The following is a 16,822-nucleotide window of genomic DNA, read 5'->3' as shown; positions in this document are numbered from 1 at the left end:
TAGATGTGGCATAATGGCAGAGATAAGTAAAAGATTGTTAAATTAGGTGAAGAGCTACCATGAATTACGTCTCTCCATGTCTGCAGCTTGGACACGCCCCCCCAAGACCTGCAATTTAAAGTGAAAGAAAGTAAAAATAATTTGCACAAGAACTGCATTTTAAATATTGTGCTACTTTAACCTCATCACTATGAACTAAGAAAAGAGTGTTGATATGATGCAGCAAACTTTAGAGACCAGATCCTATGCCTCTGGCTCTAAATATTCAATGCGTTCCAGCAGATCATCAGCCAGTTCTGCAGCACTCAGAGCCCGTGCTAAAGCGCAAGCAGCCCAGGCACAAATTTCCAATTCTGAAAAAGAAGCAGACATGATAAAGCAGAAAGCAGCACTAGAAGCAGAGGCAGCTAGGCGCAAGGCAGATATGGAAGCAGAAGCAGCGCAACGCATGGCAGAGTTAGAAGCTAATATGCATGTGCTAAAGATTCAAAGGACAGCAGTTGCAGCATCTGCAGAAGCAGCAGTCTATGAAGCAGCAGCTGAACTAGATGAAAAACCACTTCAAGATTTTGCAGAAATAACTACCCATGATTCAGTACAAAGGACTCGTGAGTATGTACAGAACCATGCTCTAGACCAAGATAAAACAAAGCATGTTCCTATCCAACATATGTCCAGCATAATGCCACAGTTTCCTGACTCAACATATTTACAGTCTACTCCAAGTATTCCTGACCTGCACCCTCCTTCCCAGACTGACACTGCAAATGTCTCTACACCAAGAGTGCTCTTTCAAGAAAGCAGAGGTTACGCTGATCCACAATATCCATCACATTATATGGACTCTCACATATCCCCTCTCAGAAATAGCACATTAGGAACTTCAGAGACTACTGACCTAGCAAAGCACCTGATTCGTCGAGAGTTAGTGAGTACAGGGCTACTAACATTTGATGATCGACCAGAGAACTACTGGGCATGGAAGACATCATTCCAAGGTGTCAACAGAGATCTTAATCTTACAGCCATAGAAGAGCTAGATCTTTTGACTAAGTGGCTTGGTCCAGAGTCATCTCAACAGGCTAAGAGAATCAAGTAAGTGCATGTTCATAACCCAATTGATGGAGTTAAAATGGTATGGCAGAGACTAGAAGAATGTTATGGTAGCCCGGAAGCTATTGAGAATGCACTGTTAAATATGCTAAAAAACTTCCACAAAATCTCAAACAAAGACAACATAAAGTTAAGAGAACTTGGTGACATGTTTTTGGAGGTGAATGCAGCTAAGACATTAGGCTTTTTGCCAGGACTGGCATACCTAGACACAGCTCGTGGCATCAAACCAATTATTGAAAAACTGCCATATAGCCTGCAAGAAAAGTGGTTTTTTTCAAGGTTCCAAGTACAAAGAAGACCATCATGTCTCCTTTCCACCATTCAGTTTCTTCACCAGATATATTGTCAACCAAGCAAAGACCAGAAATGATCCAAGCTTCATATTCTCAACATGCAGCAACCAATTTCCAGTAAATAAAGAGAAGTCAGGAACAAGGTACAGCAACAGACCAACGGTGTCAGTAAGAAAGACAGAAGTGTCAGCTACTAATGCAACTCCACAAGTGAAAAGCCCTTCGTGGAAATCCATGGAATCAGACAGTCCATGTCCAATTCATAATAAACCACACCCACTGTCAAAGTGTCGTGGGTTCAGAAGCAAGCACATTGATGAACGTAAAGCTTACCTGAAAGAGAATTCTATCTGCTTTAGATGTTGTGCATCCACCAGACACATTGCCAAAGACGGCAAAAATAACATAAGATGCAGAGAATGCAACAGTGACCAGCATACTTCAGCTTTGCATCCAGGTCCAGCTCCCTGGGCAGTAGAGACTCCTTTACCAAAGGGAGAGCAAGGCGGGGAGCAAGAGGAAGCTACTCCACCCACTATTGTATCCAAGTGTACAGAGGTATGCGGGAAAGGGACAAGGCCCAGATCATGTTCCAAGATTTGTTTAGTGACTGTATATCCCTCTAATAAACCTGACTGTTCTGTAAAGATGTATGCAGTGTTAGATGATCAAAGTAACCGTTCTTTTGCCAAATCAGAGTTTTTTGATGTGTTTAACATTAGTGGTGAAACATTTTCCTACACTCTAAGAACATGCTCAGGCATTACAGAGAAAACAGGGCGTAGGGTATCCAACTTCACTGTTCAGTCTATTGATGGGAAAACACACATAAAACTCCCCACACTCATTGAATGTGACATGATACCTGATGACAGGTCAGAAATTCCAACACCTGAGATTACACAGCATTTCCCTAATCTGAAATCCTTAACAGACAAGATCCCAGCAATTGACCCTAACGCACAAATACTTCTCTTGTTAGGAAGAGACATTCTGAAGGTGCACAAAGTACGTGAGCAGATTAATGGGCCTCACAGCAGTCCTTATGCACAACATTTAGACTTAGGTTGGGTCATAGTTGGGGAAGTATGCTTAGGAGGAGCTCATAGACCAGCAGATGTGAACTCTTTCAAGACAAATGTGCTGCCTAGTGGGCGCACTTCTCTGTTCAGCCCATGCACTAGCTATATACAGGTAAAAGAGACTTTTAATGCTTGTAAACAACAGTCATACACCCCCTCATTGTGTTATTTAGGAACTGCAACTCACAATGTGGGCAGTTTAGATGATAATGTGTTTGTTACTACTCCAAACGATGACAAACCTGCTATGTCTATTCAAGATGGTATGTTCCTTGCTGTAGTAGAAAAAGAGATGTTTATTGATGAAGAAAATTAGTGGGTAGCACCCCTACCATTTCGTTCACCTCGTCTTAGACTACCAAACAACATAGAGCAAGCCCAGAAAAGACTCCTTGCTCTACAGCGTTCCTTTGTGAAAAAACCTGAAATGAAAGAACATTTTGTTAACTTTATGCAAAAGATCTTTGACCATGACCAAGCAGAACCTGCCCCACCATTGGAACCAGGTGAGGAGTGTTGGTGCCTACCAATCTTTGGTGTCTATCACCCTCAGAAGCCAGGACAGATCAGAGTAGTTTTTGACTCAAGTGCTCAGTTTGAAGGCATTTCACTGAATGACACACTCCTCAGTGGGCCTGATTTAAATAATACACTACTAGGTGTCCTTTTACGTTTCCGCAAAGAGCAAGTTGCAATTACCACTGATGTACAACAAATGTTTTACTGTTTTAGGGTTAGAGAAGATCACCATAACTATTTGAGATTTCTTTGGTTTCGTGACAATGACCTTAACAAAGAAATTACAGAGTTCAGGATTAAGGCACATGTCTTTGGGAACAGCCCTTCCCCAGCCATAGCTATTTATGGTCTAAGACAAATAGCAAAGCAAGGAAAGAGTGAGTATGGCGAAGATGTAGAACAGTTTATCTTGAGGAATTTCTATGTACATGATGGACTCGCATCTGTGCCTACTGAAGCTGAAGCAGTCAGTCTCCTGCAGAGAGCTAAGGACATGCTCACAGGATCAAATCTCAAGCTACACAAAGTGGCATCCAACAAAAGTCCAGTAATGGAAGCATTTCCTGCAGATGACAGAGCTAAAGATCTAAAGGACCTTGTTTTAGGTGTCGATCCTCTACCCCTCCAAAGGAGCTTAGGAGTAAGTTGGAACTTACAGACCGACAGTTTCACTTTTCAAGTGTCTAAAGAGGTAAAACCTTTCACACGGAGAGGTATCCTGGCTACAGTAAACAGTCTTTATGACCCACTTGGGTTTGCATCTTCAATCACTATGCAAGGTAAATCTTTAGTCATAGAGCTCTCAACAGACCAATGTGACTGGGATTCCCCACTCTTACCAGATAGAGAAGCTCAATGGAGAGCATGGACAGAAGACCTGATCCATCTTGAAGATCTCAGTATTCCCAGACCCTATGTGCCAGTGTCACTATCGTCCACAGTAAGAAAGGAGTTATGTGTTTTTTCTGATGCTTCTACTGTAGCGATAGCAGCTGTGGCATATCTCAGAGTCATAGACAGTAGCGGTCAATGTCATGTAGGCTTTATTACGGGCAAATCTAACCTAGCTCCAAGACCAGCCCATACAGTACCACATCTAGAATTATGTGTAGCTGTTTTGTCAGTTGAGCTAGCTGAACTTATTACTGAAGAAATGGACATTGAACTTTATGCAGTTAAATATTACACTGATAGCAAAATTGTGTTAGGTTATATTCACAATACTTGTAGGAGATTTCATGTATATTTCTCAAACAGAATAATTCGTATTAGAAAATCTACTAATCCAGATCAGTGGCATTATATTAACACCAGTCAGAATCAAGCAGATCATGGTACTAGATCAATTCAGGCAGCTCACCTAAAACATACCAACTAGTTCTCAAGCCCAAATTTCTTACATAAGGCAGATTCAGGTGATCAATCTGAAGCTAAATCTGAAGCTAAAGTATTTGACCTCATTGAACGAGACAGTGAGATCAGACCTGAAGTGACAGCTTTAAAAACTGAAGTGTATGAACGCCAGTTAAACCCACATAGATTTCTCAGATTCTCAAAGTGGAAGTCCCTTGTGAGAGGTATAGCAATACTTATTCACATTGCCAAGTCATTTTCCAGCAGCACTCAAAAGGAGTCGTGTAAAGGCTGGCATTGCTGCGAAGGGTTATGCCATTCATTAGATTTCTTGCAAGCTGAAACAGTGACTATCAAATGTATCCAAACATGGAAATATAGAAAATGGAAAGAGAAACAAAACGTTCAAGAAGGAGATCTTGTATTGTTGAAAGACTCTCAAGTAAAGCGATATGGATGGACAATGAGTCTTATTGTAAAAGCCATTCCTAGTGGTGATGGTAGAGGTCAAAATCATTAAACAAGGGACTGCTAAAGTATACCTTAGACCTGTGTCAGATTTGATTGTTCTTTTTCAAAGTAAAAAGTTATCTGGTTGAATTTAATAATAATTTATAGATCATGTAATAGTGGCATATGTTTATACCAGGCGTGGGGTGTTCTGCCTATTATATGCTTATTATGTTCATGTTGATGACATCTGGTGGTTTCATGTTGCAATTACAGCTTGGTTCCTCTCAAGAATAAAACAGGAAGTGTTAATAAAGTTTGTTAATAAAAAGTCTTACTTTCAGTTTCTCAGCAGCCATCTTAGCTTCAAGAAGCATGGAAATCAGCTCTTAACATTTGCCTCTAAATATACATATGCATGTAAGTTATTTGTTGTTTGCTAAGAGTTCATTGTACATTTGAATTGCATTGCTATTTGCTGTAAGGATTAAATGTAAGCTCTCTGTGTTAGAAACATGTATTATTGTATGTATTGCAAGAACCACGTGTAACTACATATTGTAATTTTAACTTTTCTTATTGTATTGCAGTTTTACAAAAATAACTATTCAGAAGTAAAATCAGTTTGGAATAAACACAAAGCTATTTCTGTCTGGTTTGTTAACTAGCTGTCTAGCTATCAGAAGTGAGGACAGTACAAACATCTTTTAAAAATGAAATTTATTTCTTACCTGGGGTTTAGTCTTTTTTTCAATTGACTACTTCTTTCAAATTGCGGGTGGTATTAGGTCCGCGGGTGCGACAAATGCTAAACTTTATTGCGTCATTTTCGGCGCGCAATTTTTTTTGGTGCGAAAAAGTACGTCTATGAGGCAAGTTTGTCATTTCCGGCGTCATACTTGATGCCGAGACCTTTCACACGGTTGCGTCATTAGTGATGCGAGTGTGTCATTTCCGGTTATTTTTTGGGGCCAAAAAAGTTTAGTTATGTTGTGCGTCATACTTGGCGCCAAACTTTTTCATTATTTCAATACCCCATTGATGTTTGCCTCTTGATTTTTTTCTCTATCAGAGGGCTATGCTATTTGCATTTTTTCCCATTCCTGAAACTGTCATATAAGGAAATAGATAATTTTGCTTTATATGTTGTTTTTTATCTTACATTTTGCAAGATATCTCACTTTGATCCAGCCTCAGAAGCTTCTGCTGGAACATTGCTGCCTGACATCAGTTCTACCAAAGCTAAGTGCATTTTTTGTAAAATTGTAGAAATTATATCGCCGAATGTCATTTGTAATAGTTGTTTTGATAAACTTTTACATGCAGATAATGTGTCCATCAGTAATAGTACATTGCCAGTTGCAGTTCCTTCAACTTCTAATGTGCATAATATACCTGTCAATTTTAAGAATTTGTTTCTGATTCTATTCTGAAGGCTTTGTCTGCATTTCCACCTTCAAATAAATGTAATAGGTATTTTAAAACTTCTCATTTAGTTGAGGAAATTTCAAATGATCAACAATATGATAATTTATCATCTTCTTATGAGGATCTATCTGATTCAGAAGATCCTCCTCAGACATTAACACTGACAAATCTACTTATTTATTTAAAATTGAGTATATGCGTTCTTTATTAATTGAAGTGTTAATTACTTTGGATATTGAGGTAACCAGTCCTCTTGACGTTCAGTCTAATAAACGTTTAAATGCTGTTTTTAAACCTCCTGTGGTTTCTCCAGGGTTTTTTTTTTGCTATTCCTGAGGCTATTTCTGATATGATTTCTAAGGAATGGAATAAGCCAGGTTCTTCTTTTATTCCTTCTTCAAGGTTTAAAAAATTGTATCCTTTGCCAGCAAAATCTATAGAGTTTTGGGAAAATCCCCAAAGTTGATGGGGCTATTTCTACTCTTGCTAAACGTACCACTATTCCTAGGGAAGATAGTACTTCCTTTAAGGATCCTTTAGATAGGAAGCTTGAATCTTATCTAAGGAAGGCCTATTTATATTTAGTGATGCCGCGAACCTAAAATTTTCGGTTTGCGAACGGCGGACTCGAACTTCCGGTATTGTTCGCGAACCGCCATTGAATTCAATAGGCAGGCGAACTTTAAAACCTACAAGGACTCTTTCTGGCCACAATAGTGATGGAAAAGTTGTTTCAAGGGTACTAACACCTGGACTGTCGCATGCTGGAGGGGGATCCCTGGCAAAACTCCCATGGAAAATTACATAGTTTATGCAGAGTCTGCTTTTAAGCCATAATGGGTCTAAATCAACTAACATTCCCAAAGTGGCTGTCTCAAAACATCCCGGACAGAAGATAGATTGATAGATAGGATAGATAGATATACATAGATTGATAGTTAGATAGAATCGATAGAAGAGAAATAGATATATTTGTTAGATATATAATTACCCTAATAATGTCTAATAATAAAACATGCGTTCTTGTACCCAACTAGCTTGTGTTAATTAGTACTTTTCTTAGCACTTTAATCCCTGCCCCCCCCCCCTATCGGGGGTGTTCTATATGGCCTGCCAGATTACCCTGAAAAACTAATAATAAGACATGCGGTCTGCTACCTATTTTAACTAGGTTGTGTTTTAAGTACTACCATTCTTAGCACTTTAATCTCTGTAACTCCCCCTATTTGGTGATTACCAAATAGGCCTGGATGATTACCCATACAAAATATAATAAGACATCTGCTCTTGGTATGCGACCCATGGTAACTATGTTGTGTTAATTAGTAATGTCCTTTGCATTTTAATAGCTGTTACTCATACTCACCCTATTGGTGGAGGTCTATATGGCCTGCATGATTACCCTTACAAAATATAACAACTAAACATATGCTCTGGGACCCATGGTAAGTCGGTTGTGTTAAGTAGTACTGTTCTTTGCAGTTTAATACCTGTTACAACACCAAATGGTGGCAGGTCTATCTGGCCTTCATGATTAGCTGCACCCAAACCCAAAAAAAAGCCGATTGGTCTTAGACTAACACCCATGGCTAACTCGGTTGTTTCAATTAGTACTATTCTTAGCACTTTCATCCCTGTTACGGGTGGTCTACATGGCCATCATGATTAGCCGAACAAAATGTAAATATTTTTTAAGTAGGCCTGGCACACAGGCTTGGAAGGCTGTAGAAAAGTGCAATTCTAGGGCACGAGCAAACTGAGGATTAAGATCATCAACAATCAAGATTTTTTTAATTTTAATTAGTAACTATACTGTGACAAAAAATTAGGATTGGTGTTAATAGTTGGCAAGACGGCCTGGCACAAAAGGATGGCAGGCAGGAGGTAGATGTAATTCAAGGACACTAGGAGACTGATTACTGACAGTCTAAACAGTGATGATTGACAATTTTTGCAATACTGTTAACAGAAATATGATTGCTGACAACAATTGGCTAGGTGGGCCTGGCTCACAGCAGGCTGCAAGGCAGGAGGAAAGTGCTATTCAATGGCACCAGCAAACTGAGGATTCAAATCACAGCAACTATTACCAAAAATTTTAATTTTTAATTATTAGAATACTGTCACAAAAAATATGATTGGTGTAAATATTTTTCAAGTAGGCCTGGCACACAGGCTTGGAAGGCTGTAGAAAAGTGCAATTCTAGGGCATGAGCAAACTGAGGATTAAGATCATCAACAATCAAGATTTTTCTAATTTTAATTAGTAACTATACTGTGACAAAAAATTAGGATTGGTGTAAATAGTTGGCAAGACAGCCTGGCACAAAAGGATGGCAGGCAGGAGGTAGATGCAATTCAAGGACACTAGGAGACTGATTACTGACAGTCTAAACAGTGATGATTGACAATTTTTGCAATACTGTTAACAGAAATATGATTGCTGACAACAATTGGCTAGGTGGGCCTGGCTCACAGCAGGCTGCAAGGCAGGAGGAAAGTGCTATTCAATGGCACCAGCAAACTGAGGATTCAAATCACAACAACTATTACCAAAAATTTTAATTTTTAATTATTAGTATACTGTCACAACAAATATGATTGGTGTAAATATTTTTTAAGTAGGCCTGGCACACAGGCTTGGAAGGCTGTAGAAAAGTGCAATTCTAGGGCACGAGCAAACTGAGGATTAAGATCAACACTAAAAAAATTTTTTATTTAAATTAATAACTATACTGTCTGTGACAACAATTATGATTGGTGTAAATAGTTGACTAGATGGCCTGGCACTAAAGGCTGGCAGTGGCAGGCAGGAGGTAAATGAAATTCAATGGCACTAGGAGACTGAATATTTGCAGTCCAAAAAATTATGATTTTTTTTTTTAATTACTGTTACAAGAATTGTGATTGGTGCCACTAATTGGCAACTTGGGCCTGGCAGACAGGCTGGCAGATATGAGTCGTGGATGGTAGGTAGGGCAGCAATTTAACACAGTATGCTATGTAAGTGACAAAAACACAGGACTGATAAAAAATTAAGTTAGATTACACTAGCAAAATATTTTAAAATTTTAGATTTTAATATTAAAATTATGTTAAGAAGTGCAATGCACATATGACTCTATGAGTGGTCGCACTGGCTGGCTGCTACGTAGGGCAGCAATTATAACAACAGTATGCTGTGTAAGTCAGATAGACAGTTAGACACAGGCCTGATAGAAAATACAATTAGATTACACTAGCATAATGATTTATAGACTTTTTTTTTGGAAATTTTAAGAAAAAGGTTAAGCAAATACATGAGTCGTGGCTGACAGCCTTGGAAGGGCAGCTATTAGAAACAGTAGGCTCTGTAAGTCGGATACACACACGCCTGATAAAAAATACTATTAGATTACACTAGAAAAATGATTTAAATTATTTTTTTTGGGGGGGGAATTAAAAAAAGGTTAAACACATATTAGTCGTGGCTCATAGACTAGGGAGGGCAGCAAGTAAACACAGTAGGCTCTCTATGTCAGCAAAACACACAGGCCGGATAGAAAATTATATTAGATTACACTATCAAACAAATTTAAACTTTTTTTTTATATATTAAAATTAAGGTGAAGAAGAATAGATATGAGTGCTGGGTGGCTGCCTGGCACAGACCAATTAACCAAAAGACTGAAAAAAAAGAGGTATATTAATGCTGAGTGAGCCTGACAGACACAGGAATGATAGTAAATATAATTAGATTACACTAGCAAAATATTTTTTTTTTTTTAATTTAAAATAATGTTATAAACGGATATTAACACTGGTGGCTGCTGGCTGGCACAGAGCAATGAACCAGAGTATATGCTGTGTGACACTGGCCTGATAGAAAATAAAAAAAAATTACACTAGAAAAATAATTAAATTTTTGGGTTAGTTAAATTTAAACTAATGTTGTTAGGGAGATATCAGTGGTGGCAGTAGTCACAGCATATGCTGTGAGCCTTAAACACACAGCTGAAAGCCAGGCAAATGCTAATAAAAAAAAAAAAAAAAAAAAACGGCACGAAATATAGACCTAAAAAGGGCTTTTGTTTGTTTGTGCTTGCAGCAGAGATGAGTGGAGTCCTTCTGGACTGTAAATACACTAGCCTAGCTATGTTTTTCCTATTAATGTCAGGAGCAAAAACACAACACGTCCTCTCATTAAAAAAGCAAGGTCGTTATGAGTCTAAAATGGCGGATTCCTAGTAGCTGGGAGTGTCTGTGAGGGAGTATCTGATGTTGATTGGCTCTAATGTGTCAGGCGGCTGTGACATAAAGGGTCAAAGTTTCCACAATGATGACACATAGGGGCGGATCGAACATCGCCATGTGTTCTCCCACAAACGCGAACGCGAACAAGCTATGTTCACTGTGAACCGTTCGCGGGCGAACAGTTCGGGACATCACTATTTATATTCAGGTCATCTTCTCAGACCTGCAATTTCTTTGGCTGATGTTGCGGCTGCATCAACTTTCTGGTTGGAGAATTTAGCGCAACAAGAATTGGATTCTGACATATCTAGCATTATTCGCTTACTGCAACATGCTAATCATTTTATTTGTGATGTTAGATCCATGTCTTTAGCTATATTAGCTAGAAGAGCTTTGTGGCTTAAATCTTGGAATGCTGATATGACATCTAAATCTAGATTACTATCTCTTTCTTTCCAAGGTAATAATTTATTTGGTTCTCAGTTGGATTCTATTATTTCAACTGTTACTGGGGGAAAAGGGAGTTTTTCTGCCTCAGGATAAAAAACCTAAGGGTAAATCTAAGGCTTCCAACCGTTTTCGTTCCTTTCGTCAGAATAAAGAACAAAAACTCAATCCTCCCCCCAAGGAATCTGCCTCCAATTGGAAGCCTTCCTCAAATTGGAATAAATCCAAGCCTTTTAGGAAACCAAAGTCAGCCCCTAAGTCCGCATGAAGGTGCGGCCCTCATTCCAGCTCAGCTGGTAGGGGGCAGATAAAGGTTTTTCAAGGATATTTGGATAAAATCTGTTCAAAATCAATGGATTCAGAGCATTGTCTCTCAAGGGTATCGAATAAGATTTAGAGTAAGACCTCCTGTGAGAAGATTTTTTCTCTCACGTATCCCAGTAAATCCAGTAAAAGCTCAGGCTTTCCTGGAGTCTTCAGGGGTAATCATGCCAGTTCCTCTTCTGGAACAAGGTTTGGGGTTTTATTCAAATTTATTCATTGTCCCAAAGAAGGAAAATTTATTCAGACCAGTTCTGGATCTGAAAATTTTGAATCGTTATGTAAGAGTACCAACTTTCAAGATGGTGACTATAAGCACTATTCTGCCTTTTGTTCAGCGAGGACATTATATGTCCACAATAGACTTGCAGGATGCATACCTTCATATTCCGATTCATCCAGAACATTATCAGTTTATGAGATTCTCTTTTCTAGACAAGCATTACCAATTTGTTGCTCTTCCATTTGGCCTAGCAACTGCTCCAAGAATCTTTTCAAAGGTTCTGGGTGTCCTACTCTCTGTAATCAGAGAACAGGGTATTGCGGTGTTTCCTTATTTGGACAATATCTTGGTACTAGCTCAGTCTTTACGTACTGCCAAATCTCACACGAATCAACTAGTGTTGTTTCTTCGGAAACATGGTTGGAGGATCAATTTACCAAAAAGTTTCTTGATTCCTCAGACAAGGGTCACCTTTTTAGGCTTCCAGATACATTCAGTGTCCATGACTCTGTCTCTAACAGACAAGAGACGTTTTAAATTGGTTGCAGCCTGCTGGCACCTTCAGTCTTAGTCATTCCCTTCAGTGGCTATGTGCATGGAAGTTTTAGGTCTCATGACTGCAGCATCGGACGCAATCCCCTTTGCTCGTTTTCACATGAGACCTCTTCAGCTTTGTATGCTGAATCAATGGTGCAGGGATTATACAAAGATATCACAATTAATATCCTTAAATCCCAATGTACGACACTCTCTGACATGATGGATAGATCACCATCGTTTAGTTCAAGGGGCTTCTTTTGTTCGGCCAACCTGGACTGTGATCACAACAGATGCAAGTCTTTCAGATTGGGGAGCTGTTTGAGGATCTCTGACAGCACAAGGGGTTTGGAAATCTCAAGAGGCGAGATTTCCAATAAATATTTTAGAACTCCGTGCAATTCTCAGAGCTCTTCAGTTTTGGCCTCTGTTAAAGAGAGAACCGTTCATTTGTTTTCAGACAGACATTATCATATCAGTGGCATATGTCAATCATCAGGGTGGGACTCACAGTCCCCAAGCTATGAAAGAAGTATCTCGAATACTTGTTTGGGCGGAATCCAGCTCCTGTCTAATCTCTGCGGTGCATATCCCAGGTGTAGACAATTGGGAAGCAGATTATCTCAGCCGCCAGACTTTACATCCAGGGGAGTGGTCTCTCCATCCAGATCTTTTTTCTCAGATTGTTCAGATGTGGGGTCTTCCAGAGATAGATCTCATGGCCTCTCATCTAAACAAGAAACTTCCCAGATACCTGTCCAGGTCCAGGGATGTTCAGGCGGAAGCAGTGGATGCGCTGACACTTCCTTGGTGTTATCATCCTGCTTACATCTTCCTGCCTCTAGTTCTCCTTCCAAGAGGGATTTCCAAAATCATCATGGAACAATCATTTGTGTTGCTGGTAGCACCAGCATGGCCACACAGGTTTTGGTATGCGAATCTGGTTCGGATGTCCAGTTGCCCGCCTTGGCCACTTCCGTTACGGCCAGACCTACTATCTCAAGGTCCATTTTTCCATCAGGATCTATAATCATTAAATTTGAAGGTATGGAATTTGAACGCTTAGTACTAAGTCATAGAGGTTTCTCTGATTCAGTGATTGATACTATGTTACAAGCTCATAAATCAGTCTCTAGGAAGATTTATTATAGAGTTTGGAAGACTTACATTTCATGGTGTTCTTCTCATAAATTCTCCTGGAATTCTTTTAGAAATCCTAGAATTTTTATTTCACAGAAAGATTGCTATACTTCCTGAAATACACTGTTTTGTACAGGCTTTAGTTCGTATTAAGCCTGTCTTTAAATCAATTTCTCCTCCTTGGAGTCTTAATTTGGTTCTGAAGACTTTACAGGCCCCTCCATTTGAGCCTATGCATTCTTTGGACATTAAACTACTTTCTTGGAAAGTGTTGTTCCTTTTGGCTATCTCTTCTGCTAGAAGAGTTTCTGAGCTATCTGCTCTTTCTTGTGAATCTCCTTTTCTTATTTTTCATCAGAATTATTATAAAACAGTGGGCGCTTAAAGCAAGAGATTAAGTAGATATGCTAAAAATAATTATCTCTGTAGAGAATAGATAAAACGTTGGAGAATAATATCAAATACACTATGGTCTTAAATATGTTAAAATGTATTAAAATATTTATTTAATAAACAGATCTTAATATATTAAAATATTTATTTGATGAACAGATCCAAAACAACAATTAATATTCAAAATCTAAAACAATATACATTCACTCCCTACTATAGTTGCTCTTACAACCGTTCACACACTCCCTAAAACAAACAATACTGTCTAAATAAATATATGAACAAAATAGATCAATGAATGCTGGAAATCACATCAAAAACAAAAAGTGCGATATATTTCTAAAAAGGACTTAAAAAATAATAATAATGTCTTTTCCTGGTGAAAAGTTTATGATATAAGTTCATACACAATAAAATTTCTGACAGGTCCGCTACAGCAAGGTAAAATGCCAAGTCTTAGTCTTTTTTCCAAAACTGATTATCCCAAATAACAACAGCCGTCGGTCTTTTTTCACCGGCGCTGTATACGATTTGCAAAAAAGTTAGTCTGTGAGACTTGAATACTTTACGGAAATCCCCGTTATGTTCCTGTGTAATTTAAGGCTATCTGCCTTCTTACCGTGACTCCACTTTGTGTCTCAGCCGCTCTGCTACAAATAACCGACCGCACACTGGCGGCTTCCAAGACTCCTATGTCACCTGGTTTCCGGAACCTCCAGGTAGTTCAGACTTGCGCAAGTCTATTACGAGGTGTAGGAAGACCTCTAATCCTGGTTCTGTTACCGCTCTTCAGTACTCACACAGTACGCGGTAACGATTCTCCTCCAGTCTTCGTCTGTTAAATAGACTAATAGCAGAATAGCAGTTTTGTGTAGTGGCAGGGTGAATCCTCTACGCGTTTCAACCCGTATGGGTCTTTGTCAAGATACTTTACCCTGCACCTGTGCTTTCTTAAAAACCCCGCTGTAGCTCCTGATTTGTTAATTGTCCATTTCCTTCCAGCATATGTTAAATGTGGGAATCGATACAAAGACACATGCTTAATAAAATTTTCTAATTCATTCCACAGTCATTCATAGACCCATTCATATAGGATATCTCAATTTCTATCTTAATGTTAAATGCAAATAAATAGTGATATACATTATTACAGATACCACTCTAAAATCATATATTTCATTTAAAAATGGATTGTAAAAATTGTATTATTTAATATATAAAGAAAAAATAATGAAATATATTAAAGCATATTTACAATATAGATAAAAAAAAGCAGCAAAAGTAGTAAATTGAATCTAAAAAATTGAATCTAAAAAATTCAAAAGTTAAATCTCAAAAATTATTATAAGGGGGGGGGGTTAATATTTATTTTAAGATAAAAATGTGTATACAAAACCTAAAAACAATAAAACATTACACTCAAAGGACATGAAAAATAAGAAATGAAAGATATTTCTAAAATCATTTAAAAATCATATATTTGTTAATAGTAGGGGTACATTGGAGATGGTCAGAAACAGTCCATAAATAAATAAATAAATAAATAGGCAAGGGAATCTAGTGTGGGATAGATGTAATAAATGTTATATAAGATAATCTTTGAGGAAATAGTATTACAACGAATTATATTAAAAAATAAATTACATTAAAAATCACATTAAAAAAGGGGCCAGTTCCAATTCGGAGTTAAGACCATTGGGGTAAAGTGTATTAAAATTATAAATTAACTCTGCTTCTCTTTTTAAAAGTTTATTTTCAAAATTACCCCCCCTCCAATCTTTCCGTACCAAACACAATCCCCAAAATTTAAGATCCTTGATGATATTTGTATGTACCTCTCTAAAATGTTGGTATAAATGTGTATCCAGCTTCCCCTTTTCTATATTCCATAGATGTTCCCTAACCCTATCTCTCAACATCCTGGTTGTTTCCCCTATATAAAAATATTTACACGAACATTGTAACATATACACTACACCCTTACTATTGCACCTAATTGTATCCTTGATCATATATTCTTTGTCCATACCTGGGATCACTACATCCTTCTTTTTAATCCCATTTCTACAAGCTTTACAAGTGACACAGGGGAAGAAGCCTCTTATTTCCTCTCCTCTTAGATCTTTATCTTTCAGGGGTCTTTCTTTCTTCCGTTTAAATTCGCTAGGAGCTAAAAGTGTTTTAAAAATTTTTGGTTTTTTGTACACTATCCTTGGGTATGGGGGGAGCTTGTCTCCAATCACCGGATCATTTTTTATAAGATGCCAGTGCTTTCTTAGGATTTTCCTCATCACCCCATGATCATCACTATATGTGGTGATGAATGGAACATCTATCATATCTTTCTTCTCATTTTCCTTCTTTCTGTATTCCAAAAGGGAATTTCTCTCTGTGTCCCTAGCTCTTGTAATAGCTGCTTTAATATTCTTCTCCTGATAACCTCTATCTCTAAATCTATCTTCCAATATTCCTATCTGTTCATCAAAATCTATTAATCTGGAACAATTTTTTCGAATCCTTAAACATTGACCAACCGGAATATTGTCTATCCATTTCTTATAATGGCAACTAGTAGCATGGATGTAGTTATTTGCATCCGTGGGTTTAAAATGGGTTTTGGTTATACACTCTTTATTATCCACTATTAAATCTAAATCCAGGAAAGTTATTTTTTCTTTACTAATATTATATGTAAAAGTCAGGCCCCTATCATTACTATTCATAGTATTAAATAAGTCTATGAGAGACTCTTCACTTCCACGCCAAATAATTAAAATATCATCTATGTATCTTTTAAAAAGCACGAGATTCGCACCGAGCTCAGCAAACTGGAGAAATCTCTGTTCCCATTCTCCCATAAACAGATTTGCGTAGCTCGGCGCGAATCTCGTGCCCATGGCTGTACCCTCTATTTGCTGGAAATAACTTCCATCGAAGGAAAAGTAATTGTGCTCTAATATAAAACTAATACTTTCTAATATAAATTCCTTCTGATCCTCAACTATACTCTCATCTTTAGATAAAAAATACTCCACAGCTTCTAATCCTAGATTATGTTTAATATTTGTGTACAAAGATGACACATCACAAGTGGCCATAAAAAATCCTTCCTCCCATTCTATCTCTTTCAGTATTCTCAAAACACTAGTAGAGTCTTTTAGGTAAGAATCTAATCTTCCTACATATTTCTGGAGGAACTTATCCACGTACTCAGAAAGGTTCGATGTAATAGAATCAATCCCCGAGACAATGGGCCTACCTGGGGGGTTAACTAGACTTTTATGCAC

Source organism: Bombina bombina, chromosome 6 (assembly GCF_027579735.1).
Source record: "Bombina bombina isolate aBomBom1 chromosome 6, aBomBom1.pri, whole genome shotgun sequence".
Taxonomy (NCBI): domain Eukaryota; kingdom Metazoa; phylum Chordata; class Amphibia; order Anura; family Bombinatoridae; genus Bombina; species Bombina bombina.
Note: the sequence above shows the minus strand (reverse complement) of the source record.